This window comes from Aythya fuligula, chromosome 12, assembly GCF_009819795.1.
Source record: "Aythya fuligula isolate bAytFul2 chromosome 12, bAytFul2.pri, whole genome shotgun sequence".
Lineage (NCBI taxonomy): Eukaryota > Metazoa > Chordata > Aves > Anseriformes > Anatidae > Aythya > Aythya fuligula.
Window position 1 is genome coordinate 177,087 of NC_045570.1, and position 25,447 is coordinate 202,533.

Here is a 25,447-nt window from a genome sequence, read left to right on the forward strand (position 1 = left end):
TTTTATAAAGAAAAGTGGTAATGAATAATTATAATTTCATGCTTTTTAAATGATACCAAAAGTATTATCTGATGATGATTGTGTCCTAATTTTCAAAGAAAATACAAATCAGAACCATTACATCATAAAGAAAGATACCTTGTGTAAACGCATGTATGAGTTCTCTGTGTCAACATTTAAAAAGTGCCTTCTCCACCAAGTGAATATTGGGGTAGGGGGAAGAGGGGAGACTGTCTTTGCTGTCTTCGTTAATCACAGTGACCAACTGAGCAAAAATGAAGATGACGCAAAAGTTGTCATTTTACTTTTCCATCCTTTGTCTAACCATGTGGATCTAAATATCACGGAAAACGTTAGTAACATAGGTCTACCTGAATACTCAGTTCTGTCTTTCACAAATTGTTTTGGTTTTAGGGCAGACATTTCCTTTTCCATGAAACAACAATACTTTTGTCCAGAAATGTCTTCCTTGTGTGGCCTTTCAACTGTTATTTAATGCTATGTTATCTGTAGTATTCTGTTTTACTGTTGAGTCTACAACAAACAATTTTACAGTGTCTGAGGTTTGTTAAGATAAAAAAAAAAATCAGCAGCTGTTAATAGCAAATAAGTTTGTTTGTTTGTTGGTTTTTCTTTTTTTTTTTTTCTTTAAAACTACAATGAACTTATTTAGCACAGGTATAAAAGAAATTAAAGAACCGTGGAATGCTACAATACCTAACTGGTATTGCTATATTGGATTCAATAATGTTTAGGAAGAAAAATAGTGGAATTCTTTGTAAATTTTTTTGTCACTATTTAAAATATGTTTGCACAATTACGGTGATAGTAGATTAATCAGTTTGTCAAGTTACATGGTAATATCCAAAAGGAATTAAATATTTCATATGGTTGTTACTATGCCATAAGAGGCTTGAATATAAACAATGTGCCCAGCAAAAGTGATTTACTGTTGTGTGTTAACCTGTGTGTGGTCCTGAAAATTAATGCAGAATCCTGAAATTCTGATATTTATATTAGACCAGTTGCAGGAAAACAGTCGCTGGATTTCTGGGGTAAGGATTTCACAATTGTAGGTAGATTTAAAACTGCTGCTGACAAGAAGTGTTACCAAGTCTTTCTTTTCCTTTCATCTGGCGTTGGCTCTAGCATGCTAGCTGCGTTGGCAGGCTGATCCAATGAAAGACAAAGCAAAAAAAAAAAAATAAATTCAGTTGAGTTGTTAAATGTGTTCACGGGAGGGCCTCGTGATTGTTTGTGGTGACAGAAGGAGAGGAGAGGTGGCATGAACTTGCAGCTGGGGTAGGGAGTTAGAAAGAAGGCAAAGTATTTCCTGTTGGCAGGAACGCTGACTTGTGCTGGCTTAAACTGACTGTGAGATCATATCACAGAAAAATAAGGAAAAAGAATAAAGCAAGATAATGACCTACAGCAACCTTTTGCAGTATTTTTTTTTCAGTGTTGCACCTGAGGGAAGCTAGAAGACAGCAGCATGAAAATAATAAAAGGAAAAGAAGTGTTCAGACAAACTGAGTTTTGTCTTTTTGAATGCAGTTGTCACTGGATCTTAGGTGTTGTTGGGTTCTCCTGGGAAGTGGAATCTTTTCTCCTAAGAAATCTTCATGATAAGACAACAAACATTAGAGGAATTCGTATTCTGTTTTAAACCCTTAAAATTATTGTTTTATAACTCATTTCTTTTACTTCATTCTGCAAATGCTTTTCCTACTTGAAGCACTTTCATGGGAAAAAAGTGCCAGCTGAGCTAAAAAAAAATATAATATGTCCTGGTATATGCTGTTACATGCACACTGCTAGTGACTGGCTTTTTTCCTTTTGCAGGTATCTGAAACTTTAGAACAGTATGCTGAACTGTATTATGCTGTTAGTAAAAGGAATCTTTTGTAGTTTATTTTATCTTTTAGTTTCCTTCCTGAAAATCATCACCACCTTAAAAGAAAATTAGAGTAAGCAAATTCAGTTGCAACAAAAAATAAATCTTCTATTTCTGTGTTTTTAATCTTCTATTTCTGTGTTCTGCTTCCAAAAATCTTTTTCTGTTTAACTTCAAGATGATAAAAATACAGTATAAAAAAAATATTTGAATTTGGAGTTTAGTATAGCTATCATTGACTTCGGTGTGTACTGCTCTAATCAGACCTACAGGCTTGCACCTTCAGCTCTGTTGTGTAGCATTTTTTGCCTTATTTTTTATTATGTTGTATTACATGCTTGAGACCTTTTTTTTTATATTACTTAATTTTTATGCAGCTTTCTTCGAGTCACTGCTATATCATATCAAAACAAATCCCTGAACTACAGTTTGCTAACTAATCCGAGTGGTCTGTTCAGCATTGGTCAGTCAACAGGGGATATCAGCTTAACTCGGAATGTGGATTATGAGAGTGACCAACACCAGTATCTTCTGTTGGTCAGAGCAGAGGAAAACGAGGAACAGCTCAGTAGCGCAGCTGAGGTAGGTGTTCACTTCTGCCATTCGGTATGTATTTGCATTTTTCTTGAGTCTTCACAAATATCTGCACAGATTCATGAGGAGCTGTCATTTCTCCAGCTCATGCTATATATTCTGTTGTTAATTTTAAAAGTCTTTTTTAACTCTATAGACTAGGAGGGCTGGTTTAGGTACTATTGGGTAGAGCTCATTTTTGCTGATCCTGAAAAAGCTGTTGCTTAGGGATCGATAATACCATCCCATCATAGGGCCAACGTCTTTATCCAAAAAGATGGGAGTAGATGCAGCCATGGCTAACATGCGGTTTTGTTTTACTCTCAGCCTTCATAAATGATGCATATTTGTGATTACTCCGATTTAAAACAAAGGCAAAACAGAAAACACAAAGACAATTGCTAGTTTCGTTTCAAGAACACAAACTGAACTTGTAAAGACAGGAGGTAGTAAGTCATAGGTGTTGAAAGATGATAGTTCATGGTATTTTAGAAAGCTGTTTGACAGGAGAAAATATTTCTAAATACAGCTATTACAGTTGTGTGAATTCAAAGATTTGCCAAGCTTGGAAATGCATGTAATATAACAGTTTGTTCCTGCTGTGGGAAATAAGATGTACGCAGTAGAAGGAATGGGAGGTAGAGGAACAGGTGAGAGGACAGAGTACAACAGTGTTAAAAACAGTGGCTGTAGCACACCAGAGATTGATAATTTCTGTTGTCCCTTTTAGGTACCACAAGATGAAGAATGACAGAATAAGACTTGAAAGAGGATTCTAAGATGATTGTATAAATACATTTGGCCTAAATGTAGTTTTATATGCTTTACACCAATAGAACTTCAGCAGTCATGAGAGGGCAACTTTCATTTTGTACTAACATAAGTAAGAGTAGAGTGAGTATAAGGCTACCTATTGCATTGTGAGCCAGCTTCAGACTTCAGCATGAACTGTGGCAGTATGAACTGCTGTAAAGGCTAATTTAACACACTCCTTAGTGCTTGGATTGTCAACGGTGCAACAGTGGGCTCTCATTTGACACAGAAATAAGAAAACATTTTTAATGGTGTTAGAAGCAGAGTTGTATTTCTTACTTGTCTTAACATGAACAGATACTTTTATCTACTTCTGATTGTCGTGGTTTAACCTGGCCGGCAGCTAAACACCACGCAGCCGTTCGCTCCCCCTCCCCCTCCCTCTCTGGGACGGGGGAGAGAAATGGAAAGTGAAGCCCGTGAGTTGAGATAAAGACAGTTTAATAAGACAGGAAAATAATAATAACAAAAGTAATAATAATAATAATAATAATAATAATAATAATAATAATAATAATAATAATAATAATACAATGGTGATAATAGGAAAATAATAATAATAATATGTACAAACAAGTGATGCACAATGCAATTGCTCACCACCCGCTGACCGATGCCCAGCCTAACTGAGCAGTCCGGCCCCCTCCCCCTGGCTAGCCACCCCTATATATTGTTTAGCATGACGTCAGATGGTATGGAATACCCCTTTGGCTAGTTTGGGTCACCTGTCCTGGGTCTGTCCCCTCCCAGCTCTTACTGCACCCCCAGCCTGCCTGTTGGCAGGACAGAGCAAAAGGCTGAGATGTCCTTGGCTTGGTATAAGCACTGCTCTGCAACAATCAAAACATCGGGGTGTTATCAGCACTCTTCTCATCCTAAGCCAAAACACAGCATTCCACCAGCTACTAGGAAGAAAATTAATTCTGTTCTATCTGAAACTTCTGTTCTAACTGAAACCAGGACACTGATTTACACTGCTGCAATTGAATTCTGAACTTTGTCTTGGAGATTTGTACTGCTAGAAAGTGATATGCTTGGCAGTAGAATTTTTAGTATGAAAAATAACAGAAGTGTGGGAAGATAAGATAATGGCAAAAGAATGCTTTGAAAGCAGACAGTCCATTTCTCTTTAAATTAATCATAGGAAATAATCAAAGGAGGTGAAAGAAAAATAGTAAATGTTGATGTATGTAGCCTGACAATTCCACATGTTTTGGAATTTAATATTTAAGCAATTCTCAGCAGGAAAAGAACAACCTAAGTTTTTTTTTTTTTTTTTCCTACATACTACAGCTTCCAAAGACCTCAACAAGAATGTTTTGTTTTGTTTTGTTTTGTTTTGTTTTGTTTTACAAATTCTTCTATTCACTATTTCTAGAGCAATGAAGTCATTGCCTTGATTCACTTTGATGCCACTTAACACTCTCTTGATTTCTGTTCAGGTTTCAGTTGTAATCACAGATGTGAATGATTGTTCCCCAGAATTTCATCAGTCGATCTACAGCAAAGTTAGTGTTCCTGAAACAGTTACTATGACAACTGCACTTCTACAAGGTTGGTACTTTTAAAACCATTTGTTATACTCTTCAGGAGTAACAAATCTCTCCCCACTAATCAGATTTCAATTAAGAAGGCAAAATCCTGCCCCAAGAAGGGGTAGCCACAACTCTCTGAAGGCAATTGGCATCTTGTAGAATTGGGTCATATCACAGAATCACAGAATCACAGAATTTCTAGGTTGGAAGAGACTTCAAGATCATCGAGTCCAATCTCTACCTAACGCTAACAGTCCCAACTAAACCATATCCCTAAGCTCTACATCTAAACGTCTTTTGAAGACTTCCAGGGATGGTGACTCCACCACTTCCCTGGGCAGCCTGTTCCAATGCCTCACAACCCTTTCAGTAAAGAAGTTCTTCCTAACATCTAACCTAAAACTCCCCTGGCTCAACTTAAGCCCATTCCCCTTTGTCCTGTCACCAGGCACGTGGGAGAACAGACTAACCCCCACCTCGCTACAGCCTCCCTTGAGGTACCTATAGAGAGCGATAAGGTCGTCCCTGAGCCTCCTCTTCTCCAGGCTGAACAAGCCCAGCTCCCTCAGCCGCTCCTCGTAGGACTTGTTCTCCAGGCCCCTCACCAGCTTTGTCGCCCTTCTCTGCACCCGCTCAAGCACCTCAATGTCCTTCTTGTAGCAAGGGGCCCAAAACTGAACACAGTACTCGAGTTGCGGCCTCACCAGAGCCAAGTACAGGGGGACGATCACCTCCCTAGCCCTGCTGGTCACACTGTTTCTGATACAAGCCAGGATGCCGTTGGCCTTCTTGGCCACCTGAGCACACTGCTGGCTCATATTCAGCCGACTATCCATCATCACACCCAGGTCCTTCTCTGCCTGGCAGCTCTCCGACCACTCATCTCCCAGCCTGTAGCTCTGCTGGGGGTTATTGCGCCCCAGGTGCAGGACCCGGCACTTGGCCTTGTTAAACTTCATGCAGTTGACCTCAGTCCATCGGTCCAGCCTATCCAGATCCTCCTGCAGAGCTTTCCTACCCTCGAGCAGATCGACACACGCGCATAGCTTGGTGTCATCTGCAAACTTACTGAGGGTGCACTCAATGCCCTCGTCCAGATCATCGATGAAGATATTAAAGAGGACCGGCCCCAGCACCCAGCCCTGGGGGACGCCACTAGTGACTGCCCTCCAACTGGACTTGGCTCCATTCACCACGACTCTTTGGGCCCGGCTATCCAGCCAGTTTCTAACCCAACGAAGCGTGCGCCAGTCCAAGCCAAGAGCAGCCAGTTTCTTGAGGAGAATGCTGTGGAAGACGGTGTCAAAAGTCATAATTACTTACTATTGCCTCGGCCATATAATATATATATATATTTATTTATTATATAATTTTAATTATATAATAATTATATATAATTATATATATTATATTGTAAATATAATATAATTTTGGAGGATGAGAACTGAAGTAAACAAATCTTCATATGATTTTGAGGTAACAGGACTTCACCTGTTTTATAAATTATTTCAAGCACTATATGCCAAGAGAAATACTATTACAGTTTTATGCTATGCACTAATTCTTTTGTTAAAGCACTTAATGTTCCAATTTATAGACTTTGATCTATGCAGTGTTTTTATCTTCTCTTTTAACAGTGACAGCCACTGACTGTGATTCAAAAGAGAATGCCGAAATACTGTATTACTCTTTGAGTCCAGACTTTACTATTACTTCTCATGGTACTATATTTCCAGCAACAAAATTGGACTATGAGCGACCTAACCATCTGTATGAGTTCACAATTATGGCTGTGGATAAAGGGGAAGAGATGAAGACTGGGACAGCAACTGTTAGGATTCATATTTCAAATGTAAATGATGAAGCACTTGAGTTTTCCCAGACAATGTAAATGCATATTCTTAAAATTCTGTTATCTTTTACTGTCTTTTACTGTTGCGTTTTTTATCCTGGTCAGAAGGCTGATCATTATAGGCGGCTAACTGGTTTGTGTTCAATCAAATTTCAGTTAGTCTGACTAAAGCAGGATGATCTTTTGGCTCTGAGATCTTGTTACTAACAGTTTTTTTTTTTTTTAAGGCTTTAAATTTGGTTAATTGTAAGGTTTAGACATTGAAATTGCGCATAGAAAGGGGTGGTATATAGACAGTCTCTTTTGGCAGATCTTGTGTTTCTGTTTTTCCAATATGTTCTTCCAATTAATCTTAGATTAATTAGAAATGAAATTCCATTAGTAGCCTACCAATTAATGATCTTCCATTCACTTACTTTGCTAAAGTCAAGATGTTTGATTGGAAGATCTTGTCAGTTTAAATACATAAATATGTAAACAGTATATTCCAGTTTTTGCTGTGTTTTAAGTAGTTTTTTCCTGCACATCAGATGGATGGCTTACATTGCTATTCACCGTGTGGATGCTTGGGAAGGTTAGCAGTGGGAAGCCACTATTCCTGCTACTCTATGGGAGATACAATAGACTATTGTTAAATGATATTTTGTTTCCTTTTTTTTTCCGTAAACCTCAGTAATGATTTTTATTCTGTATTTGGGACCCAGAGGTATCTGAAGCAATGCCAGAAACGCTGTAAATTTGCATTCAGGTTGTTATCTTAGTAATGAAATTCATTGTGAACTTCTGCATTGGCCTTCTAGAGTAGAAAGGCTCAGAACAAAACCTTGGAAGAGATTTCAACAGTGTGATTTAGTTGAACAAAATGTCAAAGCTGACAGTCATTTTATGTAAAAGTAACCTCGGGCTTCAAAATCTTATGTCTTCCTTTTGTTCCTAAATGTTGCTTAGGAGATACGGCTTAGAAAAAAATGATCTTTTGTAAATAGTTAGTGGATATCCAAATATTTTCAAATACTAAAACAGATTAAGTTTATCACTCTTCAGATGATGCCTACTTTTCATTTATTCATTTGTATTAATATTCAAGGTGATTGAATGCCAAGTCCTGTATCTATTCCCGATTTTTTAATCAGAAATGAGAGATAGCATAAAGATGCTGTAAACATCTCCATAACATATTGGAAGCAGAGTTCATAGTTAAACAAACAAAGCAAACAAACAAAAACCCACCAGCTCATATTTAAAGCTTACTGAAGAACATGATTAAAATGAATATTATTTTAAATTGCCAAACATAAATAAGAACCTTTTCTGTTCCCTATGCAGTACAAGTTATATCTATATAGATGGGTGTTGGAAGTTAATTCAGCTCTTGCAGTTCAAATTGTTTCAAGTGTTTGCTTAACCATGTTAACCAGGATTTAATTTTACTTTATCTTTCAGGTAATGAAAAAAATTTCAAAAGATAAATTTCAAACATAACTTAGATGAAGTTTTCTGTGAGATAAATCATCATGAACACCCATAAATTGGCCCCTGTTGAGAGACTAATTTGCAAGGCTAATACAAATCCAGATGATGATGACGTCCTTCTAATCCTTTGTTTAAATAGATTTATAGTCCGGTATAAACTCTAGATTCCTTGCCATGAGCTTTTTTTCATCAGTTATCCTGTGTCTCAATTATGAAATGCCTAAGATTATCTCTCTTTCATTTTGTCGGTTTCCACTTTCTGCTTTTTAAGAAACCTCTTCTGATGACTTGAGCTCCTCTGTCCCTAAATTTCATGTTCACAATTATCAGAACTGCTGTTCATTTGCATTCCAGATTCAGAGTTAAAACAGTGTCCTGAGGTTTGTGACTGAGCTAAACCAGAATAATCTACTTCTCCTACTTCATTGCATATTAATTTGAGGGAGAAAAAAAAAGCTGTCACTACAAAGGTTTTGGTGAAAATGGATATCTAGACAGCAAAAGCTAAGGGAGAGATTTTCTCTGCACCCATGTTCTTTTGCTTTGATATTTATGCATTTCTCAGCATAATGACAATGAGGTGTGATAGTGATTGGCTTCATGTAACAGCTGCAGTCACTGGGGTTGTATTTGCAATGAAATATGAAAAGTGAGCCCATGAGCAGACTGAGGTACTCTGAGCCCAGTGATACCCATGTGTATTGTTGGATAGAGCCAGCTGTAATTCCTTGCTATGGCTGAGGTTTGGCATATCTACTACTGTCATATGCTTAGCCTGGCCTATGCCTGATCTAGTCAGATAAAATAATAAATATTTGGGACTTTACTAAGGCAGAGGAATTTCTACTCCTGAGAGCATTAAGCTTAGGCTGATAATGCCGCTTAAGAGCTTACAGTGTTAGTGATGTGTCTGGTCCTGAGAAGAGATTTTTTGTAAAACTGGAGTTACGCACATATCCTCTGGATCTGATTCTCATCTTAGTCATGCTGGTGCAAAGAGTACACTGAAAGCATTTGACAACTTGTGTCAGAAAGTACATTATAACAAACAATGTTTTTAAATGTTTACTTTAATTCTGTGAATCTTGTAAATTGAAAAAAAAAAGAATTCTACATTTAGTGTAATTGTTGTCATGAAGATCAGCTTGAAAGCATCAACACTGCTGAAAGTTTACAGTGGAAATTTATGGGAGGGAGCAACAGAAAGATGGTTGGATAAGTCATCTATACTATAATTTCCTTGGTTTATGAAGTAGCATCTTAACAGTGTAATTGCATTAATAAATTACAGATCTCTGCAGTACCCTTTGTATAGGTAATCAGTAAAATCAGTTGTAAAATATTCCTCTATGTATATATTGTTTTCTGTCTAAATTTGTAAGTATGTTGTCATAATTTCATTTAACAGTTACAGGAGTTTTGTTTCTGAAGATGCAGGCCCAAATACACTGGTTGCTACAGTTAATGCTGTTGACCCTGATGGAGATGGTGTGAACTATGATATTCTATCTGGGAGTCAAAAAGGAAATTTTGTTATTGACCCTAAGAAAGGTAATACTGTGTTAGCTCTTTGCTGCTACAGAGCCATAATGTTGATTCTGTTGTGATGCACATTAAGATTGTTTTTTATTAGACAACATTTATAAAAACTGAATAGCATATACAATTTTTGGAGCTAGTGCTAATGTAATAAAAAAATGCAGGAGAAAGGTGCAAGTGTTCTAGACTCTCTCATAACATTAAAAAATTGTATCATTTTCCTAAAACCCCTGTATAATTGACAACTCTTATTTGTTTATTTTGTTTATTTATTGTCTGATTTCAGACAATAATTCAGACAAAATAATAATTCAGACAAATTATGAATATATAATAATAATTCAGACAAAAATTCAGTCAGTAATTTAATAGAGAGCATTGTTATTAATAATGGGTAACTTAAGAGACGAATGTTGATTGGATACCATCTCTTATGTTATGATCCATTGTTTTTTATATAGATGACTGTGTATAAGTAAACTTAAACCTTTTAGCAATTAATTTTTATAGTCTACCAAGCTTAATTCAGAAAAATTAACTTTTTTTTTTTTCAAAACATTTTTTGGCTTTTGTTGCTTTTGTAAGCCAATAAAAGTTTATGTAGTGACTTGCAGCAGTTTAATTTCACAAATGATATCAGAAGAATAGTCTTTACTCCCTTGTCACAGAAATGGCAAGGAGAAGTGGAAATATGTCAAGAATAAGTGAAGCAGCTAAAACAGTACATCTGCAAGCAAATTGAGTGACATTGATGCTGTGACAATACTCTGTTGTAATGACAATTGCTGTTATCCCTGATGAATAAGTGAGGTGGTGATTGATGGATGATGAAGTGGATGAATGACAGCTTCTTTCTACATGGTCTCAGACTTGAAAGAGTAGCAAAATGCATGTTTCTGAGGGTACGTCTAAACAGCCTAATGCTGTGGTGATTGTGTTGCAGGAAGGAAAACTTTTGCTAATTTCAGTTGAGCTAACACGAAAGACTGCAGCACAAAGGAGACAGACTTCATTGCAATAATAAAGGAATGTACCCATGCTCCCTGGTAGGGCTGAAACAGGTTAAACAGAAGTTTGCCACAATGTTTCTGGATTTTTATTTTTATTTTTGTTATCTTCTGCAGCAGATGAAGATAATGTGCAGGTCAGCTGAGCTGTAGCTGTTGTCTCTTTCAGCTGTGTAGTCATATGTGCAGACCTGTTGTGCTGTCTTCATTTTATTATCAGACTGCAGTAGAAAATACCATAATAATTAAAATGTAGCAGTCTTGTGAATAGTTAGAAAGGTTGGAAGAATAACAGTAATTGGTTAATGTACTAAAAAATAAGAAAAGCTAAAACCTGTTGTTTTTCAGGGCTAGTTAGACTTCATTCAAGTCCATTTCCAAAGTTGCATGGGACAGAGTACATACTTAATGTCATAGCTACTGATGATAATGCCTCCGGAGGGACCTGTTTTCTTACAAGTACTGCTCAGGTTATTGTGAAAATTGATGATGTCAACAACAACAAATGTGTCTTTCAGAAGGTGAATACATGAGGCTAGATGATATACATTAGACTGTGTGGTGCATGTTTAAGACTGTTGCCACTGCAAGTGGTACAGCAGATAAGTTATTCAAGACATGATCCACTTTCTTTTTCTCCTCTTGATACCACTGTCTTCTCCATCTTTCCCGTCCCTCTCCTGAGCCTTATATGGTTTGTTCTCTTGTGGCAGAGCAGCTCCTGTAAGCAGACTTTTTCCTGAACCCCAGCTCATCTGTCATTTTAGAAAAGATTAGGTTGGGTGAATAACTTTTGGTGTTTCATTATGATGCATGAGGAGGGATCAATAGGTGTATCTATCCAGTGGACTTGTTCCAAAGTGTTCCAAAACACCTCCCTAAATTTCATTGTCTTCTTGTGATGATGATAAGTCTGGAATTGATGAAAGAAAAGATTGAAGGTATTTTATCTTGAATTGTAAAGTACTGTAAAAATAAATGCTTGAATGTGTTTTCAGAATGTTCACTTGTATTTAACATTCTGTTGTCAAAAAATTTCAAGTTTGATGCTAATGGCTAATATGTTGATGAATAATGTTGCACGTTTTAAAAAGTCCATGACTGCTTAATTAAGTCTTGCAAATTATCATTAATCTGTTCTTGACAAACTTACTTTGAATAGAAAGCTGGTATATGTCCAAATATTTTAATCAGTTGGAGTTGCATAGTTTTCATATAACCACAAAATAGCAAGTAAAGTGCTTAAGTTAATCATGATACAGATAAAAACATCAGCATATCTGAATGGCAGTGTGGCTAAATAGTGTTTTTTTTTTTCTTTTTTCTTTTTTTTCCCTCTAATGTATTATTAAATCATATGGCAAGTTACATGCTTGATTGTTTTTGGTTTTGCTTGTATCCCCTCTCAGTGTCAGTATTATCGGGAACATGCTTCCGTATTGGAAAACCAGCCTTCAGAGACAGTTGTACTGCAAGTTGAAGCCACTGATGCTGATGAAGGAGCCAATGGTATAGTGAAATATGGCTTGATGCACAGAGATGGTATCCTACCAGCATTTAGTATTCATCCTGACACAGGTAAATGGAATATCATAACTCGTTATCAAACAAGACTTTAGGGGGCTGGGTCGGTTAGTGGATGGAGCGGGAGTGCAGGTGGTGTTTTCATCCATCCCTACGGTGGCAGGGAGGGGTACAGAGAGGACACGGAAAGCCCACCTGTTAAACACATGGCTCCGGGGCTGGTGCCAACGCAGAAATCTTGTTTTTTTCGATCATGGGGCACTTTACTCAGCACCTGGCCTGATGGCCTCAGACAGGTCCCTATCTTTTAGGGGAAAAAGGATCCTGGGCCAGGAGCTGGCAGGGCTTGTTGAGAGGGCTTTAAACTAGGTAAGAAGGGGGATTGGGCCGAAGCAAGGATTGTTGGAGCTGTGCCAGGGGGAACAATAGCAAGGCCGGGGGATAAGGCCCAGCTGAAGTGCATCTACACCAATGCACGCAGCATGGGTAACAAACAGGAGGAGCTGGAAGCCATCGTGCAGCAGGCAGGCTACAACTTGGTTGCCATCACAGAGACATGGTGGGACCACTCTCATGACTGGAGTGCTGCAATGCCTGGCTATAAGCTCTTCAGAAGGGACAGGCAGCACAGAAGGGGTGGTGGTGTGGCTCTCTGTATTAGAGAGTCTTTCGATGTTGTAGAACTCAAGGCTGGGAATGACAAGGTCGAGTCCATTTGGGTTAGGATCGGCGGGGCCAACAAGGCTAGTGTCCTGGTCGGGGTCTGTTATAGACCGCCGAACCAGGATGAGGAGACGGATGAGGAGTTCTACACGCAGCTGACAGAAGTTGTGAAATTGTTGGCGCTTGTTCTCGTGGGGGACTTCAACTTCCCTGACATATCCTGGAAGCACAACACAGCCCAGAGAAAGCAGTCTAGGAGGTTTCTGGAGAGCATGGAAGATAGCTTCCTGACTCAGCTGGTTAGTGAACCTACCAGGGGTGGTGCCCCGCTAGACTTTCTCTTCACAAACAGAGAAGGACTGGTGGAGGATGTGATTGTCGGGAGCTGTCTTGGGCAGAGTGACCACGAAATGGTGGAGTTCACTATTCTTGGCGAGGCCAGGAAGGGGACCAGTAAAACCTCTGTATTGGACTTTCGGAGGGCTGACTTTGAGCTGCTCAGGACACTGGTTGGTGGAGTCCCTTGGGAGGCGGTTCTGAAGGGCAGAGGGGTCCAGGAAGGCTGGGCGCTCTTCAAGAGGGAAATCTTAATGGTGCAGGAACGGTCTGTCCCCACGTGCCCAAAGACGAGCTGGCGGGGAAGAAGACCAGCCTGGCTCAACAGAGAATTGTGGCTTGATCTTAGGAGGAAAAAGAGGGTTTATAATCTTTGGAAAAGTGGGCAGGCCACTAGGGAGGACTATAAGGATGTAGCGAGGCTGTGCAGGGACAAAATTAGAAAGGCCAAAGCTCATCTGGAGCTCAATCTGGCTACTGCCGTTAAAGATAACAAAAAACGTTTCTATAAATACATCAACACAAAAAGGAGGACTAAGGAGAATCTCCATCCTTTACTGGATGCGGGGGGAAACTTAGTTACAAGAGATGAGGAAAAGGCGGAGGTGCTCAATGCCTTCTTTGCCTCAGTCTTTAGTGGCAAGAGCAGTTGTTCTCTGGATACCCAGTACCCTGAGCTGGTGGAAGGGGATGGGGAGCAGGATGTGGCCCTCACCATCCACGAAGAACTGGTTGGTGACCTGCTACGGCACTTGGATGTGTGCAAGTCGATGGGGCCGGATGGGATCTACCCAAGGGTACTGAGTGAACTGGCAGAGGAGCTGGCCAAGCCACTATCCCTCATTTATCAGCAGTCCTGGCTATCGGGGGAGGTCCCAGTTGACTGGCGGCTAGCAAACGTGACGCCCATCTACAAGAAGGGCCGGAGGGCAGACCCGGGAAACTACAGGCCTGTCAGTTTGACCTCAGTACCAGGGAAGCTCATGGAGCAGATCCTCTTGAGAGTCATCACGCAGCACTTGCAGGGCAATCAGGCGATCAGGCCCAGTCAGCATGGGTTTATGAAAGGCAGGTCCTGCTTGACGAACCTGATCTCCTTCTATGACAAAGTGACGCGCTGGGTGGATGAGGGAAAGGCTGTGGATGTGGTCTACCTTGACTTCAGCAAGGCTTTTGACACCGTCTCCCACAGCATTCTCCTCAAGAAACTGGCTGCTCTTGGCTTGGACTGGCGCACGCTTCGTTGGGTTAGAAACTGGCTGGATAGCCGGGCCCAAAGAGTCGTGGTGAATGGAGTCAAATCCAGTTGGAGGGCAGTCACTAGTGGCGTCCCCCAGGGCTGGGTGCTGGGGCCGGTCCTCTTTAATATCTTCATCGATGATCTGGACGAGGGCATTGAGTGCACCCTCAGTAAGTTTGCAGATGACACCAAGCTATGCGCGTGTGTCGATCTGCTCGAGGGTAGGAAAGCTCTGCAGGAGGATCTGGATAGGCTGGACCGATGGACTGAGGTCAACTGCATGAAGTTTAACAAGGCCAAGTGCCGGGTCCTGCACCTGGGGCGCAATAACCCCCAGCAGAGCTACAGGCTGGGAGATGAGTGGTCGGAGAGCTGCCAGGCAGAGAAGGACCTGGGTGTGATGATGGATAGTCGGCTGAATATGAGCCAGCAGTGTGCTCAGGTGGCCAAGAAGGCCAACGGCATCCTGGCTTGTATCAGAAACAGCTTGTATCAGAGGCCAGCAGGGCTAGGGAGGTGATCGTCCCCCTGTACTCGGCTCTGGTGAGGCCGCACCTCGAGTACTGTGTTCAGTTTTGGGCCCCTTGCTACAAGAAGGACATTGAGGTGCTTGAGCGGGTGCAGAGAAGGGCGACAAAGCTGGTGAGGGGCCTGGAGAACAAGTCCTACGTGGAGCGGCTGAGGGAGCTGGGCTTGTTCAGCCTGGAGAAGAGGAGGCTCAGGGGCAACCTTATTGCTCTCTACAGATACCTCAAAGGAGGCTGTAGCGAGGTGGGGGTTGGCCTGTTCTCCCACATGCCTGGTGACAGGATGAGGGGGAATGGGCTAAAGTTGCACCAGGGGAGTTTTAGGTTAGATGTTAGGAAGAACTTCTTTACCGAAAGGGTTGTTGGACACTGGAACAGGCTGCCCAGGGAAGTGGTGGAGTCACCATCCCTGGAAGTCTTTAAAAGACGTTTAGATGTAGAGCTTAGGGATATGGTTTAGTGGGGACTGTTAGCGTTAGGTAGAGATTGGACTCGATGATCTTGAGGTCTCTTCCAACCTAGAAATTCTGTGATTCTGTGATTCTGTAACTGATACTGGCACATAGAAACCACTTCATTAGGGTGATGGAAAACAAGGTTAAATAAGATCAGACTTTGTGCTTTGCATTGAGGTTTTTTGATAGCAGACAAAATATAAGATGTATTAACTGCATGAACATTCTGCTTTTAACTTCATACATGTCCAGTAGAACTAGAACTAGATTTGATATTTTCCCTGAAACGTGGAAATTCTGCATTGTGAAATAACTTCTGTGTATCTGTAAGTAGATTTTAAAAATACATATTTTAGGTGCACATTCTCTGGTAGCATTGTTAATGGTATATAAATGACTTATCCATATGACAGAGTAGTCTTACAAATGACCAAGAGACTGAAATGTTTGGAAGGGCAAAACTAAATGCAGGCAGAATTTTTAGAGGATAAAGGACATGGAAATTTGTCTCTTAAAGTTAGTTTGGTATTATCTTTCTGAACTAAAATCAATTGTATATAGATATGAGTGTTTATGAAGATTGTGTCTGCCTGAGCAGTACAGTTTAAGTTCTTGAAATTGTTAAATCTTGTGACTGAAGCCTTGAACCTAGAATTTGCATTGTATGTATATTTAGCCTATTGGCTTATATCTCAATGTATCGACAATCAAATAAACATCTAAATACAGTATTGTTAAATGCGTAGTATTTTAATTCTGGTATTTAATTTGTTTTCAGGAGTTCTGACAACTATACAAGTATTTGATAGAGAAAAACAGAGGGAATATTCTATCACTCTGACGGTAACAGACCAGGCAGCAGAACCACTCACTGGAATATGTCAGATAAATGTTATCATTCTGGACCAAAATGACAATGATCCCAGATTTGAAAACACCCACTATAAATGTAATTGAGAGTCATTGGATAGAATTTCAGTGCCTTGAGTGTGAGCTTAACTGATGTCTAAAATTATTGGATTTTTGTCTTTCATAGCAGTAAATTCTGTGACTAATTGAGTGATTGAAGCCAGAGGTGCACTTATCTTAGTTAATTGCAGAATTGCATGTATAATATTCATTAAAAACCTGGTATTTCTCAGTTAGTTATAATATACAAATCCAAGAAAGTAGTTTCTGATTTTGTGCAATAAGCTAAAATTCCATTTGCTTATATTTCATACAAAGCAATTAGTCCTTTAGTTAAAAAAAAAAAAAAGCAAAACCAGAAAACTGGAAAAAGTAATAGACTGAATAAGAATTCCAGTTTATGAATGTGATAATACAAATTTAAATGTGATCCATAGCTCAGATATTCTAGAGCCTCAAAAATAATCTGTGTCTGTGCTAAACTTACCAAAATTGACGTATTCTGTGTAGTATTCTCCGGAATAACAACTTCATAGCTGTCCCTTTCCCACTATGGAGGTTGGCTTTTTGCACTGGTAATAGTAACAGCTCTTGAAACAACTGGTAATCATAACAGCTCTTGAAAACATCATTTGATTTTATGGGCGTTGTTCCAAGGGGGAAAAAGTGATGTCTTCCATACATTTTTACTTTAGTATTTCTTCATATTTCTTAGTAAGATGTTCATGGTACTTTAGTGAATTAATGATCAGCTTGAAATAACCTTCCCTTACGTTAGATTTCCTAAGGGAACACACAATAGTTGGGACCAGCTTTCTTTGGGTTGCAGCCCATGATGATGACTACGGCTCAAATACTCCACAGCGAATGAAGAACCAGATTATTTACAGATTAACCCTACTACAGGCTGGATGTTTGTCAACCAACCCATATCTCAGGTATGGTGCTTATTTTCCTTTTGAACTGGCCATCTCAATATATCATAAGAGGCATGGAAGTCATGACATTGTTCTCATTGACATGTTACCCCTTCATTTTAAAGGATTAGTATGTTCTGTTCAAATTAAACCTGGGTCTCAGGCTTTTAGCTGATGAGCTCCTTGACTGTGAAGTGCATGCAAGCAAGCCCTGCTTTCAGCTTGAAAGTAGCTTGAAAGTATTGACTCTAAGAACACTACAGACCTAGTAACAAAAACGGTTGATAGGTGAACTTAAGAACTTAGGGATTTGACAAAGATTTTGTTGTTGTGGATAGTTTATTTTAAATTTAGGATGTATAAAATTTTCTAATTTTTTGAGACAAATGTCAGTGTTTACCAGCAATCATTAATAAAGAAAAAGAGCAGATTATTCAGCAACCTTGCACCTACTTCGTATTCTGAGTTGAGTCTTCTCCATTCATGGATGTTTTCCTTTCATGCAGATTTTCTTAAGTATGCCTTTAACTCATGTTTTCATTATTTTGCTAAAAAACTCATCTGAGCCCTGATCAAAACCCTCTGTAACGAGCACTCTTTTGCTCTTCATTTATAATTCACGAGATTATTGCTACAGATGGAGGTAATAGGAGCAGTAAAGTTGAACTTGTGGTAACTATTACAAGTGCAAAAAGCCAACCTCCACAGTGGGAAAGGGACAGCTATGAAGTTGTTATTCCAGAGAATACTACACAGAATACGTCAATTTTGGTAAGTTTAGCACAGACTTGATTATTTTTGAGGCTCTAGAATATCTGAATTTGCTTATTTGCTTAAATATAGTGAGCTGTATAATTTTGTGTATTGCAGTGGCCAATGATTTGATATTAGTTTTATTTCAAAAATGCTAACAATAACCAGCATTTTTTGCTTTAATTTATGTGAGTGCAACCACTATTTAATTTCCTTCCCACTTGGATATTCAAATTTTTTGAATGCTGCCATCTTACCTGTGGTAATTATTAGATTTAAAATACTTGGACTTGATTGGTTTGGCTCAGAACAAGTAAACAGAACAGCTTTACAAAGTAATTCCAAAATAAATGTTTGTAGAGTAAAACAGTGAGTAACCAATCCTGTAGTAACTGTTAAACTTTGGCTACAGCTGTTTGTGGCTTGGGGATGTATCGAGTAGGGTTACAATTTGATAGCCAGAAATACTTGTCCTACTGTTTTCAGTTGAGAGATGGAGATCTGAGAGAGTTGGTACACTGAAACTTTTGGAAACGTTGCTCTACTTAGAAACCTGTTAATTACACAAACTCTTTGAACTGTACAGACAATCAAAGCAACTTCTCCCCTTGGTGATCCCCACATAACTTACAACCTAGAAGAGGGACTTGTTCCGGAAACCAACATGCCAGTTCATTTCTACTTGACTCCAAACAGAGGTGATGGTTCTGCTTCAATCCTGGTAGCTGAGCCATTGGATTATGAAACTACAAAGAGCTTTCTGCTGAGAGTTTGAGCACAGAATGTTGCTGCAGTTCCCTTGGCAGCATTCAGTATGGTCTGTATTAATGTAACGGGTGTGTAAGCTGTTCAGTGATCATATAACCATAGTGCATATTTTTTATTCTTATTATTTCTGTTTTATACTTGTTTATGTGCTTGTTCTGATGTTTTAGATGTCAATGACAATGTCCCATTCTTCACTTCATCTGTTTATGAATCCTCAGTGGCGGAGGGAACTGATGTTGGGACATTTGTCATTAAGGTCTCTGCCACCGACCTTGACCTTGGTCAGAATGGTGAGGTAAGCAAGTGTGTACCTACATCTTCTGTACAATGGAATACCTTCTGTGTAAATAATGACTAGATAGACTAGGAGTCTTCAGCATAGAAAAGGGATGGCTACTAGGAAGACATGAGGTGAAATAAAGTAGTTAATTACAGGTTTCTCTGCCCTGTCACTTGAAGAATGCAACTAAAACTGGTAGGTATGAGATGGAAAACAAGAAGAAATATTTACAGATGGGCGAAGTAGAAGGAAGTTAAATGACTTAAAACTAGAGACTGATCAAACTTACATTTTTACCTAGTTTTCTTGGATCTCGTCAAATTCTCAACCACGACACTGTTCTTCTCTTTAAGTACTACTTTAGTTATGAGGTATCTAATGAAAGAAAAGTACAGATTAACATCTTGTTTTTAATTCTTTAGATAATTTATTTGCTGTTACATGACCGTAGCAGAGACTACACATGTTTTCGCTTGGACTCACAGACAGGCTCAATATACACCACCTCAATATCTGATAGAGAGAAGAAGAGGTCCTATCTCTTAGAAGTCAAGTCAGTAGATGGCTCTGAATCAGCTCGACCTGGAAAACATGGGAGGCCAAACTCTGGTAAAAAACAGATATCTGTGACAAGCATGATTTTACCTGGGTTGGTATCTGAAAACAGCAGCTCTGAAATCAAAAATATATGTATTTTTTCAATTGTACTTGTAAAAGTATATGTTTGTTTAAAAATTTTTTGTCCACAACAGTTGTGTCAGAGCTGAGAGAGATGTTTTTTATGACAATCAGGCAAGCTGTTTGTTCTGAAATTGAAAGAAAACTGGAGAGTCATAGTCAGAGTTTAGGGAGCATTTCCTACCTGGCAAAGATGTACCCATTATCCATAGAATACAGACCTTGTTGAGGTAGTGGAGGAGTTTCTCAAAGCACTACATATGCTACTGTATTAATTCAAGAGTAATTATGAAGTATGAATGTTCAAGACAGAAAATCCTATTCTCAATTGACAGTTGTGCTTAAATAAAAAAGTTTGGCTTTTGTGGTTTCAGGACAAAAAGTTATGACTTAAAACTATACTATTGCCATATTAGGCATCAAGTATTCACATACTATCTGCTTAAACAAATTGGATGTGACATTTGTTTGATATCCAGATGCTTCAGAGTAATGTTGGTATATATATTGTCCACAACCCTAAGGGTTTGTTCCTGTATTGTCTTCATATTCATCTTCATTTAATGTGCAGCTAGACAGTTTAAGGAATTGTAGCTGACACCAGTGGCACAGATGAGTATTTTAATCTCGTTTCTTGTCTCTCTAGACACGCCCTATGTATGCATTTTTATCACCGATGTGAATGATAACAAGCATGTCTTCTCTCAGCATGTCTATGAGGTAAATGTGGATGAAGATCAGGACGTGGTCTCACCTATCATTACAGTCAGTGCTAAGTATGAAGACGAAGGTAAAGTAGTGGAATTCCACATACCTATGTTTAAAATATTAATGAGTTAATTTCAACACCCCAAGACATATTTTTGTTGGGGTTAGGAAGGAAAATGTGTTCTTGTCTCTAGATTTTAAAACTTCTTTAAGTGTGAACTGATTGTGCATTCACGCATGAATGTTAGTTGATAATGAAGCTGTGACACATAAGTGAAAGGACTTACATGAAGCAATGTGGGATGTTGAGAAATAATTTATGTGCCAGCAAATACAAATTTATTTTAGATCATATCTTTTTTTTTTTTCTCTCCCCCAAATAAGCACCAATAAAAATGTCCTGGTTAACTAGAATATATCAGACTTATATTCAGTGAGATTTGTTTACTTTGTCTCCAGACTGTGCAGTTGTAAGATTCTTTATTTTTTTGGCACCTGCTGTCATATTGGAAATGAGACTTTCTAAGGACATATGTTAAGTCTTAGCCATGTTGATTTACAGATCAGTCAGGAATTCAGCAGTAAGTCATGTATAAACAAGTACATAGCCAGTGCTCATAAAATAGAGAGGGGAAAGTGCAGGCTTCCCTCTTTTGTCCATTGTGCACTACTAATTTGACTTTGCTATATGGTGAAACCATATGTGTTGTTGCACAGGTCCCAGAGGGTTTTTCTGTCAGCACATCTGTAATGTGCAAGTACATCCTGAATACATTTGATGCCTCCTCCATTCAAGGAGATTGAGGCAGTTGTGGCTAAGCTCTACTGAAGGTTTTACTTGCACCAGGAACTCTTAGTTTATTACTTACGCTGCCTGCAAATATACTCTATAATGTTGGATCAGGGTTCTGATATTACAGAAATACCACCCTTCATTTCTGTCTTCTTAATAATGTAAATGATTAAAGGTGTAGTTATGAAAGAAGGAGAGAAGAATGGTAACTTCAAGGTAGAGCTTTCAGAATGAAAGGCTCTATATCTTTACTTGGTCTGAAACCATTGGCAAATTGGGATTGCATCTGAATTTTTGTGAACTTCTGTTCAGTATTAAGCCAGAGGAGAAGATCATAATTATCCTCTTTGGTAAAATCTATGCATAAATAAATGAATGGTTCTATTTTATGAAGTATTTTATGATAACTCATTCTTTACCGAAAGGGTTGTTAGGCATTGGAACAGGCTGCCCAGGGAAGTGGTGGAGTCACCATCCCTGGAAGTCTTTAAAAGACGTTTAGACGTAGAGCTTAGGGATATGGTTTAGTGGGGATTGTTAGCGTTAGGTCAGATGTTGGACTCGATGATCTTGAGGTCTCTTCCAACCTAGAAATTCTGTGATTCTGTGATTCTTACATGCTGGGTGTTAGCAAATACCAATTTGTCTTTTTGATACCATAGTCTTGGCCGTTCATACTGATTACTAAGTGAATTTGAAGGGATCATAAGTAAAAGCAAAATTAATACTTCATTGCATGTTGCAGGAAGCACAGCCGAAAGCATGACAGACATCAGTAGAGTCAGATCACGCTCCATTTTATTGCCCAAATAGACTAACTTTTATAGTGAACATAACAGGGGCGGATAGTGTCTCACACAAGATTATTGGTCAAAAGCACTCAGACAAACAACTACAAGAAAACAACCCCACCTGCAAGAAAACAACCCCCTTGTGATTAGCAGTCACGTAGACCTTGTCCTTGAAGCCAACTACTGGTAACAATATTTTTCTGAATTCCTCAATTGGGTGATGTGGGAACACTGTCATGGGAACTTTTCATAGTTGCCCTGGTAGCTTGGTTTGCTCAGCTACAGCAAGCCATGGGATTTTTGCTGTTTGAAAAAATCCCTCAACAATTGCAAAGGTACATTTCATAACTAGACACAAGCTGTAACTGGGCATAGCAAAATTGAAAATACTAATCAGTAATCTAACATAGCTGCAGATTTTAACAGACTAACAAACCATAATATCAAAAATCAGTTATGATTTGTACTTCATCTTAACATCCCATGTTTTTGTGTACTTAAGAAATTGTGTGTTTTCTGACACTGTTGGTAATTGACAGGAACAAATGCTAAGTTATGTTATCAGATCACTGCTGGAAGCACAGGAGGAGGGCTTGATACAGAAGCAGAAACAGGAACTATTTTTGTTGCCCAGCCACTGGATTATGAAGAAACAAAAATACATGAGATACACTTGTTGGCTTCTGATGGGAAATGGGAAGATTATGCAGTTACCATCATCAATGTCATGAGTAAAAATGATGAGTCTCCAGTTTTCTCTATCAATGAATACTATGGAAGTATAATTGAGGAACTGGATGGGTTACCAGTCTTCGTACTTTAGGTAGTATACTTTCGTGCACATTCAGAGATTATAATATTTTAATGAAAGAGCACAGATTACTCTGGTACAATTACATGAATAATAATCCAGCACAGATATATTATTGTAATTTAATTTTACTGAGTATTTTTGTCAGTTGAAGAAGAGAAATTGACTTTTAAGGAAGCATAATTGTGAAGATATTAAGCAGGATAAGCAGAATAGATCATTTGTGATCCTAAAATGCAGATCATTAATATTTTAAAGTAGCTATCAGAATAGTATAGTTAAATTAATTCTATAAATAGAAAAAATATAAAAGATGATTGTAGTAATATAATGTATTCCTGATGTGATTATTAATGTGTGGGGTATAAATGACAACACACCTTTCTTCATGTGCATGCCTGATGATTGCAATGGAAGTGCCTTTGAAAATTCTCCTGCAGATACATTAGTCATGGAAATGAATGCAGTTGACCGAGATGATCCAAATGTAGGTCTTAATGCTGTTCTGACTTACAGAATTACAGGGAATGTAAAAAATGAGTTTGGTACTGACATGTTTAGTATCAATCCCAATACTGGTACAATCCATGTAGTGGGGGGAGTGCTTGATAGAGAAAGGACGGCAAATTACTTTCTTACTGTTGAAGCAAGAGATGGGGAGGGCTAACAGGAACTGGCACTGCCACTATCTGGATTGCAGATGTCAATGACCATGTACCTAGATTCACAAAAAAGTTGTGGCAGGCAACAATTCCTGAAAACAGTGCCATCGACTCAGAAGTTCTGCAAGTGTCTGCAGTAGATGCAGATGCTGGGGAAAATGCTCGCTTAACATTCAGTATCATCGGGGGAGACCTGGATCAGAAGTTTTTTATTAAGAGTGACAAAGAATGGCAATGTGCCACTATCCGACTGAAAAAAAAAAGGATTTTGAGAAAGCACATGAAAGGCAGTTTAATCTTACTATTAAAGTGGAAGATCTTGATTTTTCTAGTACTGCTGTTTGCCTGATTGAAGTTGAAAACTCAAATGACCACAGCCCAGTCTTCCCTTTTCAATTTATTCAGACAAAACCTTTTTTTGAAAATAAGCCTATAGGTACTACAGTAATGACAGTGAGAGCTACAGACAAAGATTCTGGTTTGAATGGGATCATTATATATTCTATAAAGTCAAATTCAGATCCTACGAGATTGTTTGCAGTTGACAAACATGGTCACGTGATTGTGGCAAATAAACTAGATCGTGAGGTCATGCAGAAATACAGTTTAATTGTGCAAGCTTCAGATCAAGGGATGCCCACCCAAACTGGAAGTGTTACAGTTTTGATTAACTTGCTTGATGTTAATGACAATGGATAAAAGTTTGAGGTACCATACCTGCCTGTAGTTTGGGAAAATGCGTTGAGGCCTGAAATAGTGCATATGAACCATACCTCAAAGCTGCTTCATGCATTTGATCCAGACAGTGAGGAAAATGGGCCACCTTTTACATTTTCACTGCCACCATATTACCAGAATTCTTTGGATTTTTCTCTTCCTGACAACAGAAATAACATGGCAACCATAACTGCTTTGAGGTCCTTTGACAGAGAAAAGCACAAGGTTTTTCATCTGCCAATAGCTATAGCAGATAGTGGGATTCCAGCTATTAGCTCTACAAACACCCTAACTATAACAATTGGTGATGAAAATGACAACTGCCATAAATCTGGCCACAAGGAAATCTGTGTGTACAGTAACAATGGTAAGTAATGTCTGGATATTACATCAGGTATATTAATATAACAATTTTACGGTTCTAACAGTTCTAAATTCTATTTTTTAATGGCTTACGTATTTTTAAACTAAAGCTCCAATTCTGTAAACTACAAAATAAATCAGAGTATAAGTTCCAAAGTTCAAACCCTGATGTGTAAAGATAATCTACCAAAAGACTGTTAGCTATGAACAAATACATACTGCATGTACAGAAAATGCAGTATTTTTATAAATCAATAAAATCTGTTTTCCATTCATTAATTTTTGCCTCTCCAGAGGAAAACTTTTATGTGTACACGGGATTCAAAAAGTATCTGACATAGAGTGATCTGGAGATGAGAATGCTGGAACTGAAGCAATTTTGAGAAATAGCAGAGATTCATATTTGAGTCAGAAATTGTAGACCTACGATGCCACACCTACTGTGTGGATGAGCAAGATATAAATCTGGAGGAGGGAGGTTTTAGCTGGCAAGAAAGGATCTGAGAGAAAGCTGGGTCAGTGCCTTTTTAGAAGAAAAAAAAAAAAAAAGTGAAAAATAATCTTTGAGATGCAGTAAGTAACTACTTTCTAGAACATGGAGCCTTTGGACTGACAAACAAAAGATGCTATTCTGGATGTTTTCTTGAGTGGTGCGCAGTACCTAGTTCAAGAAATACTATCAGGAGATCTGCTCTGTGACAGCAACCACAATACTAAGAGTTTCACCTTGTAGTGGGAAAGAACAGAGCAAATGCATCCATTAAGTGAACTCTTAACATTTTCTCATCGGAGTGGTTTAGCAATGTGTAAGCAGTTGAATAATATTTTCTAACATTTGTCTTGAATTTCTATTACTGTTTGTTTCC

At 38.6% G+C, this 25,447-nt stretch overlaps 1 pseudogene; it reads left to right on the plus strand.

Moving 5' to 3' along the window:
• LOC116494046 overlaps positions 1–25,447 on the plus strand; it is a 65,381-nt pseudogene that overhangs the window by 14,771 nt on the left and 25,163 nt on the right.